General features: G+C 35.5%; 1 long non-coding RNA gene across 6 annotated transcripts; it reads right to left on the bottom strand.

The window, feature by feature from the left end:
* Positions 1-865: 865 nt before the first annotated feature.
* LOC145161740 (uncharacterized) lies at positions 866-11,453 on the bottom strand. 6 transcript variants are annotated; one of them, XR_013738615.1, is made up of 14 exons: positions 11,255-11,453; positions 10,734-10,793; positions 10,356-10,427; positions 10,139-10,258; positions 9,258-9,933; positions 8,563-9,132; positions 8,382-8,431; positions 7,726-7,795; positions 6,175-6,266; positions 4,784-6,029; positions 4,269-4,362; positions 4,078-4,127; positions 1,333-1,415; positions 866-1,249 (listed from the first exon to the last, which is right to left on the bottom strand). It is a non-coding gene; the product is annotated as an uncharacterized LOC145161740 (long non-coding RNA). The 6 variants fall into 6 exon arrangements; XR_013738619.1 differs by lacking the exon at positions 10,734-10,793 and having other exon boundaries at positions 4,784-4,913; positions 5,980-6,029; XR_013738616.1 differs by lacking the exon at positions 10,734-10,793.
* Between the last annotated feature and the right edge of the window lie 6,153 nt (positions 11,454-17,606).

Genomic DNA, 17,606 nt, shown 5'->3' with positions numbered 1-17,606 from the left:
TTCTGTTGAAATTTCATTATGCTCCTTGAAAATGGAAATGAAAGAGATGAAGATGATAGGGACAAAAAGATCATTTTCATAAATCTATAAAACAAAACGTCTAAAAAGAGCATTATGAAACCATGAAAATAGGACCAAAATCGCAAAAGGTCAGGTCACCTGAAACATAAAGGCTTTAAATGCAAGAAATAGCAATGTACTTTTAGCATCCTACTTTCATTTTATCTCGATACAGCATTCTACTTTCAAATACAAGGCGATTCCACTCCTTAGAGAACTGAAAGGACAATGCTATAAATGGGTGGATTGTTCTAAGTATAATGCCCTCCCCTAATAAGAAAAAAGATGAAAGTACAATGCTATATATATAACTGGGTAATGTTTAAAAAGTACATTTCCTTAATAAGAAAAAGTTAAAGTACACTTTAAGAAAATGAGACAAGGGTGATGCACCTGAAAGGGACATATAAATATATATGTACAGATATGCAGAGCAAGTTTAAGTCTGTTATCAAAAAAACAAAAGTCAAACACTAAACTGTGATTTAACAAAAGGATTTGAAGTTACACTAAATTGTAATAAGTTTTGAAAATGACATAACCTTTAGTTGCTGATGGCATTAGCTCATCCGTAAAGAATCTTGTCAGTGCAATTGATAAGAAAGGATTAACCATCACATCATGTAGAAGGAGTCTCCAACAAAAAGCTCAGCAACTAATCACAAATTTAAGCATTTATTTAAAAATTTTAAAGGGTGAAACTTACACTTAGCAATGTATGTGGCTTGTGCAGAAGAGTGATTCACAATAAATTTAAGCATTTATTAAAAAGAGGATTTAAAACTTTAACAATATAATAGTAGGGGAGAAAACCGAGGGACATGCCTTGGGTATTATTCCATGTGCCACTAACACAAAAAACCAATAGTTGGCTAAGCTGTAGCTGTAAGCTGCTTCTCAATATTTATTTGTATCTTTAAAAACAAATGCAGATAAACTACTTGTATCCAATCCTCCTTATATAATAACCAAACACTACTTAACACACTCTCCAATGCCTCCATCAAATACTCAGATGCATAACTTAAGCAGAAGCAAATGGTTGATGTAAATATATACAATTTCAGTGAAGAAAGTATAATACAGTGAATGAGATGAAATCCATACTTTCTTAACATATTTGGTTTGGCTAAAATAAAAGGTAATAATAAGATGCTTGTTCAATCATCACAGCTGAATGAAGAGATTCCTGCAAAAAAATTGAAGTTTTTTTACCAAAATTCTCATATATGTAATTAAGACTTTTATTCACAAAAGAGAATTGATTATTACCTCATTATATTGACCAATTGTTTTTGACATTTCAACCGACAAAAGACCACACCATGTGGCATTTCCTTTCCCTGATGTCCCAACTTATTAAATAAAAAGTACACTTTTTAAATAAATATAAGAATTGACTAAATAACAAATACCTTTTGTAAAGAATTACCAGGCATACTAAACAGAGGGGTATTTATGGATTCTTCATTGTAAGTTTTAGTTAATTTTTAGCTGCAACTTCACACCATATCTTTATCTCTAACATATTCAGACACATTTTAAGGCATTAAGAGGTTAATTCAGCTTTCCTAATAACAATCGTTAGAAAAAAGCAACATTGACTTAAGAGTGCTATAAGTTGTTAAAACAGCAAAGCCCTATAAATTTATATTTTCTTTGTAATGGAAGCAATCAAAATCAAAGTGAAGAATTGGACCAGTTATCAGAATTGCTCCGTTTGCAAAGAGATCTGATTCTCGTTTAACAATGTTTCACGAAAATGTTATAATCCTAAAATATTGCATAAATTGGTTATAGGTTGCATACTTTCTCCAAAAATCTAGTTTGTTGTGTATATTATAGGTTGCATATGGTCCAGGACCTGTAAAAATTACCCCATCCAATGCTAAAGAGCATGGAAACCAAGTTTGCTTGGATATTGGGAGGTTCTTTTATGAGAATGGAATCCCGTTCAATGTATCCAATAGTCCATCATTTACTAATATGGTACATTCTATTGGAAACTATGGACGCGGATTAAAACCCCCTTCAATGCATGAGTTAAGAACTTGGATCGTTCAAGAAGAAGTCAAAACAACAACAACAATGGTGGATGACATTAAAGCAACTTGGAAGACTACAGGGGTGTCATTGTTATCAGATGGTTGGTCAGACATGAGAAACCAAAGTTTGATCAACTTTTTGGTCAACAATCAATATGGAACTGTTTTTTTGAGAAGTATTGATGCATCAGATTGCAAAAAAAATGCTCAAATTTTTTTCGAGTTGCTTGATGAAGTTGTTGAAGAGATTGGGGAAGATATTGTTGTTCAAGTGGTGACCGACAATGCTAGTGCATACAAAGCTGCTGGAGCATTGTTAATGGAGAAGAGAAAAAACTTGTATTGGACCTCGTGTGCAGCTCACTGCATCGATTTGATGCTTGAAAAAATCGGTGATTTGACTCAACATAAAAATGCTTTGCTTAAAGCAAAAAAGGTTAGCAATTTCATCTACAACCGTCAGTGGGTGTTAAGTTTATCCCGGAAGATTTTGAAGAAAGATCTACTTCGACCGGCCGCCACGAGATTCGCCACGGCTTTTCTGACTATACAAAGCATTTATGAATCGAAACAAAACTTACAACAAATGTTTGTTTCAAACGAATGGGGGGCATCTTCTTGGGCTAAGAAACCCGATGGTAGAGAGATAAAAAAAAATAATTATGGATGAAAGAAATTTTTGGCCTAGTGTGGTTTATTCCATGAAAACCACAATGCCAATTGTTCAAGTTTTAAGGCTTGTTGATGGGGAGCAAACACCAGCAATGGGATTTATTTACGGGGCAATGGACGAGTGAAAAGAAAAAATAGCAAAGAACTTGGATAACAACCTCGCTTTTTATAAAGAAATTTGGGACATTATCGATAAGAAATGGGAGTTGCAAATGCATCGTGATTTGCATGCGGCTGCCTACTACTTAAATCCACAATATCGATGGAGTCCCAATGTTTCCGAGCATCCGGAGATTAAGCGAGGATTGTATGATGTCATGGAAAGGCTCATGAGAGATACGGCAGTTTATTTGAAGATTGAAGATCAACTCGTTGCTTACAAAGAAAAAAGAGGATTATTTGGATATAGAGGTTCTTTATCGACATATCAGACACGTCCACCGGGTATATATAGTTACATGGTGGGGGGAATATGGAGACGATGCTCCGGAACTCAAGTCCTTTGCAATAAAGGTTTTAGGTCTTACGTGTTCCGCTTCGGCTTGTGAACGTAATTGGAGTACGTTCAATCAAGTCCATACCAAGAGACGCAACCGGTTAAACACCGAAAGAATGAACAACTTGGTTTACATCATGTACAATAAAAAGTTGAAGCAAAAGTTCATTAAGAGGACTAAATTAAAAGAAGATGACCCCTTAGTTGTTGAACATGTATTGTCGGATGATAAGTGGATAGCCGCCCCAAGTGATGGGGAGGAAGATGGCGGGGTAATTGGAAGTGCTAGAGGTGGCAGGGCTATTGGAAGACCTAGAGGTGGCGGAACAATTGGGGAAGGGAGTGGAACTAGGAAAAGGAAAAATGTTCAAGTGAATTTGATTGACGAGGATGATGGGGATGAACTTATCACTAACTTGTGCTTTTTTTGTGTGTGTTTCCTATGTGGCTGTTTTTTGAAGTTTTAGACTTTGATGTTCTAGACTTATTTTATGTTTTTGAATGTGTTTTTTTATGACTAATGGATTTGATGGTGAAATTAGCTTAAAAAGACATGTTTAGTATCTTATTTTTTATATAAATATATAATTTTATATATATATATATAAATATATATATATATATATATATATATATTGTATTCCGCCTCGGGGTTACGCCTCATGAGGCGGAGGGAAAACGCCTCAAGGCGCGATTCCGTACTTTTAAACCTTGGTGTATATAATAACTATTAAACTCTTCAACTTATATGTAAATCTTGCAACTTCACATCAAAAATACAATATAAACTAGTATTTAGACTACCTGTGCATTATCAGCATTAAATCAATTTCATCACCTAGCTCCATCTTAAGCTGCATCCACAAAAAAGTATACATCTCATGAAGGTAATATAAATACAAAAGTCTGTACATACCATAAGCTTTTTTATTTTATTTTTCAAGAGATAATTAGACAATGAAAAAAGAGTACTTACACATTGTTAAGAAATTTACCTCGTTAGGAGTTTGCTCCTTTTATCACTATATGCATTCATAAACTTTTTCAGCTGAGTGTTGTGCATAATCCTGAAGAACACCTCATTGAGATCTACATAGTTTGTATAAAAACAGGGCACATTATCAGAAATAGCCACTTACATTATATGCAGTCCCAATTTATACAAAAGAAACAAACTTGTTCCGCTTCTTTAGACTAGCTTGCATAATTAACCAAAACTTTAAATGTTTTTTTTATTTTAAAAATGAAAGTAGCATGTTATTTTTATCATAACAACAAAAGTAGCATGTTATTTTTGTTTTAGAAATGAAAGTAGCACGCAATTTGTCATAAAAACGAAACTAGCATGCTATTTTTTTATCATAACAATGAAAGTAGCATGAGAGTAAATTAGTCAATTTAAAGAAAAAAAAATCAACACTTTAAAAGTAGTGAATGATTGGAGAGTTGATTATTGCATTTAGCCCTAAAAATCTAACACTTGTAATCTTGGAAGGATTCAGATGCATACCTGTAGATAGTGGAAGCAAATTTTTTGTGTTAGAATCAACCCTCTGTACACATCTCACGGAAACAAAAAAGCACCAACCAACGAAAAACAGAAGAAGTTTTGTGGGGCAATTTTTTTGTATTATTCCACACTGCACATCAACAACTAAGGACCAAATAAATAGCATAAAAACATTCTAAATAACTGGGACTTCTACCCACTAGTTCAACTAATGCCAACATGGCTTTTACTGGATCAAACAAAACAAAAGACTAAAATACCCCTAAGACAATCAAATCACGTGATTTTGACTCGGTTTGGATTGACAACCACTGTTTGATATAAATTTTCCAATATTTTCAAGGTAGACTAACTTCATCAAATGGGAAATATGTCAAGCAATGCCATATTTGGATTTCTAATGTAGAGCACAACATTCCCATTTCTCTGGATGAACAACACTACCACAACAATAATATCAGTAATATGGATATGAAATCTAGAGTTGATAAAAAAAAATGTAGATTGATTTAGGCAATTAATTGTCTCTCGATTTGATGATTGAACAAACTAAATTCAAATCCTAACCTTCATGAAAGTCCCTTCAGAACAAAATTTGATATGCAACTTTTATGTGTGAAACGTATCAACTACTCATGTCATATTTGATAATCTCCTCCTATTAAACTAATTCCGTTCAGAGTTTTTAACTATATATAGATTTGATATGCCATATAAAACGTTTAAGCGTTTAGCTAGATAGATCTAAAATATACCAAATTCTAAAGTAGTTTCCCACTCATACCACAAACATTGCTCATTTGGCCTTCCTTATTGGATTCTTCATTGTAAGTTTTGGTTGATTTTCACACCATATCTTTAAATTTAGACACATTTTAAAGCGTTAAGAGGTAAAATCAGCTTTCATAATAACAATCTTTATAATAAGCAACATTGACTTAAGAGTGCTAAAAGTTGTTAAAACAGCAAATCCCTATAAATTTATATTTTCTTTGTAATGGATGAAATCAAAAATCAAAGTGAAGATTTGGCCCAGTTATCAGAATTGCTCTGATTGCAAAGAGATCTGATTCGTAACAATGTTTCATATTTTCTCCAAAAATCCAGTTTGTTGTGTATATAATACCTATTAAACTCTTCAACTTATATGTAAATCTTGCAACTTCACATCAAAAATACAATATAAACTAGACTACCTGTGCATTATCAGCATTAAATCAATTTCATCACCTAGCTCCATCTTAAGCTGCATCCACAAAAAAGTATACATCTCATGAAGGAAATATAAATACAAAAGTCTGTACATACCATAAGCTTTTTTTTTTTTTTAATTTTTCAAGAGATAATTAAACAATGAAAACAGAGTACTTACACATTGTTAAGAAATTTACCTCATTAGGAGTTTGCTCCTTTTATCACTGTATGCATTCATAAACTTTTTCAGTTGGGTGTTGTGCATAATCCTGAAGAACACCTCATTGATCTATAAAAACAGTATCAGAAATAGCCACTTACATTATATGCAGTCGCAGTTTATTAGAAGAGAACTATATATTGATATGTAGAGAGAGTTCACCTCTTTACAAACTTGTTCTGCTTCTTTAGACAAGCATGCATAATTAACCAAAACTTTAAATGTTATTTTTATTTTAAAAAAGAAAGTAGGTAGCACGCAATTTTTGTCATAAAAAAGAAAGTAGAATGCTATTTTTATCACAACAAACAAAAGTAGCATGTTATTTTTGTTTTAGAAATGAAAGTAGCACGCAGTTTTTGTCATAAAAATGAAATTAGCATGCTATTTTCATCATAACAATGAAAGTAGCATGAGGGTAAATTAGTCAATTAAAAAGAAAAAAATCAAAATCAACACTATAAAAGTGCTCAATGATTGGAGAATTGATTATTGCATTTAGCCCTAAAAACAATCTAATAGCTCCCTCCATCAAAAACTTGTAATCTTGGAAGGTTTCAGATACATGCCTATAGATAGTGGAAGCAAATTGTTTTTCTGTATTATTCCACACTGCAAACCAACAACTAAGGACCAAATAAAAACATTCTTAAAAACTGGGACTTCTACCCACTAGTTCAACTACTGTTAACATGGCTTTTACTGGATCAAACAAAGCAAAAGACAATCATATCACGTGATTTTGACTCGGTTTGGATTGACACCCACTGTTTGATATAAATTTTCCAATATTTTCAATGTAGGCTAACTTCATCAAATGGGGAAATATGTCAAGCAATGCCATATTTGGATTTCTAATGTAGAGCACAACATTCCCATTTCTCTGGATGAACAACACTACCACAACAATAATATCAGTAAATTTGGTGATGAAATGTAGAGCAAAACGAGAGGGTTTACATTAAGAATGTGTATATGGATATGAAATCTAGACTTGGTAATAAAAAGGTACATTGATTTAGGCAATTGTCTCTCGATTTGATGATTCAAATCCTAATCTTCGTGAAAGTCCCTTCAGAACAAAATTTGATATGCAACTTTTATGTGTGAATTGTGAAACGTAACTACTCATGTCATATTTGATAATCTCCTCCTATTAAACTAATTTCGTTCAGAGTTTTTAACTATATATAAAACTTTTAGGCGTTGAGCTAGATCTAAAATATGCCAAATTCTAAAGTAGTTTCCCACTCATACCACAAACATTGTGCATGCATTAGAAATCCAAACCACAATGGTGTTGCACCTTTTTATTTTTCAAAGAGACTGTTTGTTATATTAAACAATGAAAAAAGACTAGTTACATTTGTTATATGTATAATGAAATTTTTTTGCATTCCTCAACAAAATTCTTTGGCTTTTATTGATGACTACAAGCCTACCATCTGTGTCCAAAGAGGGTAATAACAAAATTTCAACCATTTCAGCATAATATTATTATATAAAACTTTATTTAGAACTAACTTACTGTCCTATATGAAAATAGACATGATCCCGAATATGACTCCATGTTCTTCCTTTATAAGCAGAGGTTTTATCTGATACAAAAAGGCAGAACTTGTCAGAACTCAGAGGAATATAATAAAGCACACTAACTTAGAAAGAAGAGTACGTATTGTCATTTTACTAGGCACAAAGATGAAAAACGTTACATACCTCAACTAAGGACCAAATTTTAAAAAAAAACAAATCAGCTAAACTCGGGGACCAAAAACATAATATTACTCTAAAAAGATAGATAAATTATTCATATATTATTACTTTAAATTATTGTTACAGAAAGTTATTGACAGTGAAAGTTATCTATTAAATACTAATAGTAAAACAAAGTGTATCTATTAAATTATTAACAAAAAGTGCAATACATGATCACATTTCTTTTACAGATAGATCAGTTCCTTTCCCTGATGTTTTTAACATTTCACGTTTTAAGACGACAATGTTATAATCCTAAAATGTTGCATATATTGGTTCTAGGTTGCATATTTTCTCCAAAAATCAAGTTTGTTGCGTATGTAATAACTATTAAACTCTTCAGTATGTATGTAAACGTTGTAACTTCACATAAAAAATACACTATAAATTAGTATTTAGACTCTTCAACATGATGTCTTGGAGCACCACCTACAAACTTCTCTCTTTCAGTAGGTGCAACATTAAATCAATTTCATCACCTTGCAAAAAAAAAGTATACATCTCATGAAGGAAATATAAATACAAAAGTCTGTACATACCATAAGCTTTTTTATTTTTCAAAGAGATAAACGATGAAAAAAGAGTGCTTACACACTATTAAAAAAATTACCTCATCAAGAGTTGGCTCCTTCTATCACTGTATGCATAAACTTTTTCAGCTCATTAACATCTACATAGTTTGAATAAAAACAGGACACACATTGGAAATGAGACTATTATTAGTAAATACCACCAAAAATAACAACCAACTGCAATCAAACGATTAGGGCACACACACATAATTTTTTATCAGTTATGAGAACAAAAATTTAGATTTTTTGCATCATGAGCATGATGGAACAAAGGATCCAGACCTTGTTACGAAAAGGTTAACACTTAATATCAAACATGATATATTTTTTAAAATATGGAAAACTAAAAGTGCTGAAGAAAGTTTTGAAAATTGTTAGCTTTAAGTAATGTTTGTCTCTTTGCATTATATGCAGTAGCATTAGACAGTCTCTTTTCTCTTAGACCACCAGATGACTTCATTGCATTCATAACAACAATGCAATAACCACTGATTGAAAAATACATCAATTTATCATATACTCTGTTATGTAATCGTGGAACACTACAGGCAGAAAACAGTAGGTTTCAATTCCGCCATGTCATCCAACAATTTCAAGTTGTCCTACTCCTACACGAATGAAGATATAATGTAAAGTTTTGTCCCCCAATAAGTCAAAATGAAACAGAGTACACTAAAGAAATCATTATCATGAACTTAATTTGGAAATAATAACATAACCTTGAATTTCTTACTTCTTAATAAAATCCAACTGAAATATGATCAGGTTATCTGTTTGCCAAAGGAAGATAAGATGATATATAACTGAAATAAGCATGGATTGGGCAGTATTAGAACAAAATAATATATGATGAAACAAATGGCATTTACTTACACATCCGATGGATACAACTTAATTTCAAGAACATTTGCAATCAGGTTTCCCCAGTTTTATCACATTCGTAGGAAAAGGAAAAACATATTGTAGCAACATCATCTGGTTTTGGTGGACGAAAAGGGTAAGGGTTGTTACTTAACTAAAAAGCACCAACTCATATGGCAAATAGATCAGTAATTAAATGGCAGAAAGAATGATATATTAACTCAAAAAAAAAGTCATTTTATTGGAGATGTTTAAGTTTGTAATTATGATAACAAGAGCTTTTTCTTGATGTTTATATGAGTTGAAATAAATCAGGGGAAATAGCATTCACCTGTAATTACTATAAAAAATGACCGACAAAATAGAGTGGTAAGAGATCAAGAAACTGACGGTTATGCCCCTATTGATTCACAGTTTTGATAAACTCGATTACTCCAGCTTTTGCCCAACATTGTCAAACAGACCAACACTCCCTAAAAATATTTTAAACATGCTAAGGCATAATCTTGATGGGATTTCTTCTTCATCATAATCTTGGTGGCAGCAGCCTGAAACAAGCATATGAAGATTTAGAAAAAAACATAATCAAGAATCATACAGGTGTAGTAGTGTGTTCGATTCAAATCAAGAACTTCCTCCCATTCATTGAGATGTCTTCATCCTCATCAACACAACAAACCATCCTTTATATAAGACAAACATGTAATTCAGGTTTAGGGTTTAGGGAAGCAAGGGAAGATAGAATCATGTAACCTGCATTGTTGACCAGTACATCAACCATCCCCTATTCCAAGAAAGAAAGCATGATCAGAGCCTCAAGAGCTTGTAGCTACAATTGTAGAATATCAGGAAGCCCCAAATGACAAACAAAAACTGAATATGATCAAAAAGTTTGAAATTAGTATAAAAATGGAATTAAATACATTTAATAAACCAAAGAACATAAATTTGTGTGTATTTTGTTTTTCACCTTGGTTGCTTCTGAAACAGATTGAAAACCCCTGTGTTGGACTGCAGCCAATGGTGATCTTTGGGCATCTATCTGCATTATTAATGAACAATACCATTAATTCAAAACATTTGGGGATTTAGTGCATCAATGTAGATATCTGGTCATAAACTGCACTTCAAATCTTGAAAAATAATATCTGTAGTGACCAAGGGTATTGACACATGAAATCAAACAAGGGTTTCTCAAATTTTTTGCTTTGACAAAGTAATAACTGATTTTGAAATCAACAACGTCAAAATTTTATGGATTGCAATCATGCAGATTTGTCATCATTCCATCATAATAATTTGCCTCACAGTGCATAACATTGTATACTAAGAGACCCTTTTGTAGTACTTGCTGAAAGGGCAAAACAACAATCCAAACATGGTAAAATGCACAAAGCCCTGAAAGAAACTGATTAAAAAGAATAAATAAGAAATTTGATCATATTAATGAAGACAGACAACTTTAAAGAGAAGAAAAAGAACTATTGCTCTGATTTAGCCTTAGGAACAATAACCAACAAAATCTGACATACATTCTCAAAAACCCCCACCCAAAAGATCAACAGAACTACAGAAACAATATGTGGGTTCCTTCTATTTTTAAGTTGCAATACTACTGGTACAGTTCGAAAATCAGATTTTATAGAAAAATAAAAACGCCAACAAAAAGATGAAGAAGAAGATGACAGGGTTTCTACTAGAACAATGAGAAGAAATAAAATTAAAAAAGAAACAACAGCTAACCTTCTATTTTTTTTCTTATCCATACATACAGAGGAAATCATAACATCTGAATTACAGAAGAAAAAAAAAACCCTAGAAAACTAAAACAAAAGGGAGAAGAGAAAAATGAAAAGAATGAAAACTTACAGCGATCTTTGTCAGTTTCTTTGGATTGTAAGTAAACATGGTTGTGAGTGTGTGGCGAAGGATGAGGTGCTTGGGTCTCCGAGAAGCGGAGTTACGGAGAACACGGTGAGTCTCTCCGACGGTGTTCGGAGAGCGCGATGAGCGAAGAGTGAAGAACGGTTCGTTTTATGCGCCAAAGCCAAATACACCGACCCAAACTTTTTGACTTCCTAACGGCTCTTTTTATAAAACCTTCCCAAAATTAACAGCTTATTATACAAGCAAATAAATATATAAGGCTGTGGGGGATTGGTGCGGTTCTTTACCACACTTTTTGCCATATAGGCAGGGGAACACCGCCCCTGACTGCGGTTTAGTGCGGTTATTTTTGCTGCACTTTCACTCTCTCTCTCATCTTTTATTTGTTCTTTCTCTCCTCTTTCAACCAATCACTTTCTTCTATTTTTTTTCTTTTCTCTCTTTACCATAATCTCACTCCCTTGGTATGGCATGAAACTACACTTGTGCGGTAAAAAGTGACGTGACGCATATGTGGCGGTGAAGAAAATGCGGTTTCGATGGCACCACTCCCTCCAGCCTAACAACCTTAAATTTATGAATATGCTTATTTATCCTCGTTTATATTAAAGTTTTATGAGTAAATTACAAATTTGGTTTTTTTAATTTTTTGGATGTCTTTTTATTAACTTTCAAAATTGGAGACGTAGTTTCTTTGGTCTTTCTCCCATTTAAATTGAAAAAAAAAAACTATTTTGTCTCTTTTATTTATTTTTTATATTTTTTAATATTTATTTACTATTTATTCAATTATAGAAACAAGAAACCCCTTGCCCCATCCTTAAGAGTCGTTTTCCCCAACCATTGTTGAATCCTTCATCGGTATACCCTTCTTCATTTTTTTTTTAATTTGAAATATGTTCTTTATCTTCTCAGTCTATATATTATTGGTGCACCAATCCTCATATCTCTTTCAACCGACATCAATTATCTCCTTTTTGTCACTTATTTTCTCTGTTATGGTTCTTTTTATTTTTCACTGTCATCCCACCAATGTTCTCCCCTCACTCTTGCTCAACGGAGACCACACCCACTTTGGTCTCCTTTTGCTCACATCCACCTCACGACCCAAATTGAACCTTCAATAAACATATATTGCATTAGCATCGAGATTTCATTTTAAAGTGTAGAGAAGACACGTTCGAACCAACTTGAAACAAAAAACTTCGTTTTCGAGAGGATAAAAGACATGTTCGGCTATAAACCTATAAACCATATGTGTGATTTTTCAATGGGATTTGGAGGTGGTAGGTGGCATCGAAGGGATGGGGGAGACAAGGGTTTAGTAGTGTGATTTATTTGTTAATATTATGATAATGTACAAAAACAAACATGTAATTATACATTATTGAGGCTTGTGTTTAAAACAATGTCCGTAAAACAGATTCGTTTGCAAACATGATACAACGGTTAAAGACGGTTCTTCGAGACCTCCCAAACCTTTCTAAGCCTATATTTTACCTTGATATCAGCAAGAAACGCAAAGGTGGCAGCAGAGTATAAGAGAAAACAAATTGAATGTCTTGTACCCTAATTTGTCACGCAAGTCAAACAATCATCTATCTGCTCATAGAAAAAACCAAATGTCGCTCTTGCCTACCACCTAGAATCCCATTGGCATTGGTGTTGATGGGAGAAATCAATGTGTCTCCGATATGAAAAAGGAAGAACAAAATTTTCTTTTCATCTTTTGTTTCCTTCCAGTCGAAAATAATCGATTTTACATACTCAATTCTCAGTTTAATCTGTAACAACCCAAAATTTCAAGTAAAAATTTTCATTTAAATATCAACAATCCATGTTTAATAATTAGAAATTCCCATCATAAGTTGTTTCCAAAATCCAATACATCAACATATTATTCAGAAAGATCAGAGTGTCCATAATAACTAGTGGGGAAAAAGGCTGGAGAGTACACGCTGCGCCACCAAGCCGGGCCCTTGCCCTTAGAGCTAGAAGTACCTGTAACATCCAACAAAACTGTAAACACACGCTTAGTGAGTTTCCCAAAACACACAAAACATATAATCACATAATGTCATGCACATATACATATAAGGTCGTCATGGACTCCCTCCATGGTCTTCATTTTGAATGTCATGGGCTACCCCCATGGTCTTATATCCCCGAGCCATGGGCTCCTCCCATGGTCTTGCCAAGTGCCATGGGCTCCTCTCATGGTCTTCACCTAATCCACATATAGATCAAATAGCAACCATTACATATTCCATGACTAAACATTTCATATCAATTAATGGGTCGGCCTTGGTGCCTTCGACCCATGAGTATAGTGAGAAGACTCACCTCAAATATTGAATGATAGCTGACTAGGTCCCAGCTCCGAGTATCAGCTCTACTCAACCCCTAAATAGAAACAATTCCTTAAATACAACTCAAAATGCCCCAAAAACCCCTTATATGTCAAACTTGGTCAAAGACTAAAGTCAAAGGTCAAAGTCAACGGTCCGAGTTGACCTAACTCGTCGATTTGTACTTCAACTCGTCGAGTTTCTCCATTAACTGCACAGATCGGGAAAACTCTCATCAACTCGCCGAGTTCACTAATGAACTCGCCCAGTTAGCCAGAAATCCAACAACTTAATGCATTAAGCTTTTTCCCTCGAATCTAGGAACTCCAAATCCCAGATCTCCTTCGAAATGATGTCTAGAAGGGTAAAGTTTCCAATTTTACCCTTAGGAACCATCCAAAGTGAGTCAAACCCAAACCCTAGACTCATTAGAGTGAGTCTTGACCCATTAAGCCCTTAAACTCACAAAACAAAGTCCCAAAATGCAGATCTGGCCTCCAAAGGCTGGAAAATCACGTAAAGTTTCCAACTTTATGTCCATGCATACTAAAAGAAACCCTAAGACTCAATATGGATTTAATAAAGGACTTATTGCATAAATGAGACCTATAACCTAGTAAAGCTTGAAACTTTAAGCCAAATGAGGCCATAAAATGGCTAGATCTAACATGACAACCCCTGGAACACTCAACTTCTTGGAAAACTCAACCATGAGCCCAAAATCAAGATAAAACCCCAAAACAAAGAGATCTAAACAATAACAAAGCAAGGTATAAACTTGATACCTCCAAATGACTGAAATTAGTGGGGAGATTCTGGATCTAAGTCTTCCCTTCAAGCTATGCACCTTCAACTTCAAAGATTCTCCAAAAGTGTGAAAAATATCAACACTTAAGGCCCTCCACAAGCGCACACACTCACAAGGACGATGATACACGCTTTTAGGGTTTTTTTGGACAGGGGAGGCTGGTAAGGAGGCCAACCAAGAGACTTGAGGCCTTTAAATAGGGTGCAACACCCTAAAAATTAGGGTTTCCTTCCCAGCCGCCAACTTGCCACCTCAACTCGCCGAGTTGGTTCATTAATTCCCGCGGCCAAAGTCCATTCAACATGCCGAGTTGAAGCTTTCAACTCGCCAAGTCCAAAAGGGAAAATCAACAATTTAGGGGAATAAATTCATACCGGAACCAAGCGTTACAAATCTCCCCCACTTGAATCAGACTTCGTCCTCGAAGTCCGCTGCCTCGAACAATCCCGAGTAATGTTCCCTCATCTCCTCCTCGGGCTCCCACGTCCATTCTGAGCCCTTCCGGTGCTGCCACTGCACCTTTACTAGCTTCACTTCTTTGTTCTGTAGGGCTTTTGTTTTTCTGTCCAGAACCGCAATGGGCTTCTCCACATAATTTAGGCTCCCATCAACCTGAATATCATCCAAGGAAATAACTGCGGTCTCATCAGCAACACACTTCCGAAGCTGAGACACGTGGAAGGTGTTGTGGATCTGACTGAGCTCCTCCAGTAGATCCAATCGATAAGCAACCCTGTCAACTCGGGAAGAAATCCTGAACAGACCAATAAATTGGGACCCTAACTTGCCCCTCTTCCGAAACTGAATGACACCCTTCCATGGTGACACCTTTAGCAAAACAAAATCCCCCACCAGAAACTCGAGATCCGAACGACATTGATCAACATAACTTTTATGATGGCTCTGCGAGACACGCAGGCTGTCACACACCCGCTGAACCAACTTGGTGGTCTTAAGAACCACCTCGGTGCTTCCCATAACTCGATTCCCAAACTCCCCCCAACAATTTGGAGTCCTACACCTCCGACCATACAACATCTCAAACGGGGGTCGGTCAATACTGGCATGATAACTATTGTTATATGAGAACTCTGCTAGAGGAAGGTAAGTATCCCAACTCCCTCCGAAATCCAATACATATGCCCGAAGCATATCCTCGAGCGTCTGGATCGTCCGCTCGCTCTGACCATCGGTCTAGGGGGTGGTAAGCGGTGCTGAAATGCAATTGGGTTCCCAACTCTTCATGGAACTTCCTCTAGAACTTGGAGGTAAAACGAAGATCACGGTCCGAAACCACCGATACCGGCACCCCGTGCCTAACCACTACCTCCCACACGTAAATATCTGCTAATTTCTCGATGGAGATACTCTCGGAGATCGAAATAAAATGTGCACTCTTAGTCAACCTGTCTACAATAACCCAAATAGAATCCACTTCGCACGCGGTCTTGGGAAGCTTCGTAATAAAATCCATCATGATGTCTTCCCATTTCCAAACAGGAATCTCCAACGGCTGCATCTTGCCGTGAGGTCACTAATGCTCGGCCTTGACTTTCCTGTAAGTCAAGCACCGTTCCACAAACCACGCAACCTCCCGCTTCATGCAGGGCCACCGATAACTCAATTTCAGGTCTCGATACATCTTTGTGGCCCCCGGATGAATAGAAAACTTGGACTTATGCGCCTCCTCTAAGATCTTTTGTCTCACACCCCTGAATGCCGGAACCCAAACTCCGCCACACTGTGTCAATAATCCCCGGCTATCCCGAACAAACAACGGAATCTGGCCCCAAATCCGCTCAATCTTCCAGTTCTCCCTTTTTAAACGCTTCACCTGAGACTCCTTGATCATGTCCAACAAAGGTGAAATCACCGTTATCCTTAAGCAGACATCTCGGATCGGAGCACTTGCCGCCTTACGACTCAAAGCATCGGCCACCACATTGACCTTTCCGGGATGATACAAAATCTTGCAATCATAATCTTTTACTACATCCAGCCATCTCCTCTGTCGCATATTCGTTGATCCATCAAATACTTCAAACTCTTGTGATCGGTAAAAATGGTGCATCGGACCCATATAAATAATGCCTCCAAATCTTGAGGGAAAACACCACCGCCCCCAATTCCAAGTCATGAGTGGGGTAATTCGCCTCATGAGGCTTCAGCTGCCTCGAGGCATAAGCAATTACATGCCCCCTCTACATCAGAACAACTCCAAATCCCGAAATAGAAGCATCACAATACACTACAAAATCATCCAATCCCTCGGGTAATGCTAAAATCGGGGCCTCACATAATCTCTGCCTCAAGGTCTCAAAAGCCAATTGTTAATCTGGACCCCACCGAAAGGTCACACTTTTCTTGGTCAAATGGGTCTAAGGTACGACGATCTTGGAGAAATCCTAAATAAATCTCCGATAGTACCCTGCTAGACCCAAGAAACTTCGGATCTCGGATGCGTTCTTTGGGACCTCCCAACGCATTATCGCCTCAATCTTGGCTGGATCAACCAAAATACCCTCTTGATTGATGATGTGCCCCAAAAACTGCACCTCACGCAACCAAAAATCACACTTCGAGAATTTGGCATAAAGCTGTTGGATTAGTGTCTAAGCCCATAACTATAATTGATATGTACTTGACCCGACTTAGCATGGTCCATTTGGGTTGCACTTCACCGGAACAATTTATATGGATTGTCTTTTGAGAATAGTATGTTTATGATTTATATTAATATATTATAAGTTCTAATATATTAATATGGAATCATATTATTTAATTAGTATTGATCAAGAATTAATTTAGTGATCAAAAAGGAACTAATTAAATATGGACTCTTATATATATATATATATATATATATATATATATATATATATATATATATATATATATATATATATATATATATATATGGAATGAGCCAAGTTCATTTAGGTTGGGCTAAGCTTTCATGGATAGTCCATGGAGTGTCTAACCCATGGATCCTATGGAAATGAAAGGTCATGGGTATTTACATGAATGTAACCCTAATCCTCCACATTATATAAAGAGGTCTTTGGCACATGAAATGGCACTAGTGTGTGTGGATACAAGAGTGAGCCAATTTCTAGTGTGCTTACTATTCTCTCAAGTTTTCCAAGGTGTTTTGGTGATTTGTTATTCCACTTGAGGC

This window comes from Lactuca virosa, chromosome 2, assembly GCF_052849685.1.
Source record: "Lactuca virosa cultivar CGN04683 chromosome 2, Lactuca_virosa_CGN04683_v6, whole genome shotgun sequence".
Lineage (NCBI taxonomy): Eukaryota > Viridiplantae > Streptophyta > Magnoliopsida > Asterales > Asteraceae > Lactuca > Lactuca virosa.
This window is presented reverse-complemented; position numbering and strand designations above follow the sequence as displayed.